Source organism: Triticum aestivum, chromosome 5B (assembly GCF_018294505.1).
Source record: "Triticum aestivum cultivar Chinese Spring chromosome 5B, IWGSC CS RefSeq v2.1, whole genome shotgun sequence".
NCBI classification, from domain to species: domain Eukaryota; kingdom Viridiplantae; phylum Streptophyta; class Magnoliopsida; order Poales; family Poaceae; genus Triticum; species Triticum aestivum.
Genome location: NC_057807.1, coordinates 544279208 through 544279833, shown reverse-complemented (window position 1 = coordinate 544279833; position 626 = coordinate 544279208).

Genomic DNA, 626 nt, shown 5'->3' with positions numbered 1-626 from the left:
CACCTCAAGCGTGCAGACGGCGCCATCCCACGCAATAGCAACCACCTCGCCGCCGGCAAACACCGACGAGCCGGATCCATAGACAGATCTGGCAACCTCCTATTGCAGCACCAACGCATAGGCCACAAGAATCGGTCCGCGCGCGGAGAGGCCTCCGAAAGGCAAGAAGGAGGGGCTGCCACCCCGCCCCGAAGCGCCGGCAAGAGCACCGAGCCATAGCCCAGGAGCCCGCCAATGCTGCCACCATGGCAGCAGCCATCGGCGACACAGCATCATCAGAAGCAGAGCACGCGCGTGGAGGAGCCTCTAGACAACTGGAAGGGGGGACCGCCAACCGCCCCGACGCACCGGCGAGAGCACCGGGCCGCAGCCTAGGGACTCGTCAACGTCGTCCCCTCGGCAGCCGCCGTCGGAGACGCAGCCCTGGAGAGCCCCGCCGCGACGCATCGTAGGAGGGCGAGCCTCCCTCCACCGCGAGATTTTACCACGGGACAAGGAGATGCCCCACCGCCGTCGTATGCTGCATGGACTTAGTCCGGCGACCTCATCTAGCAACGGCAAGGGGGAGTCGGAGATGGGAGGGGGGCTGGCGGCGGCTCGGTTAGGGTTTCACCCGAGCCGCCCCT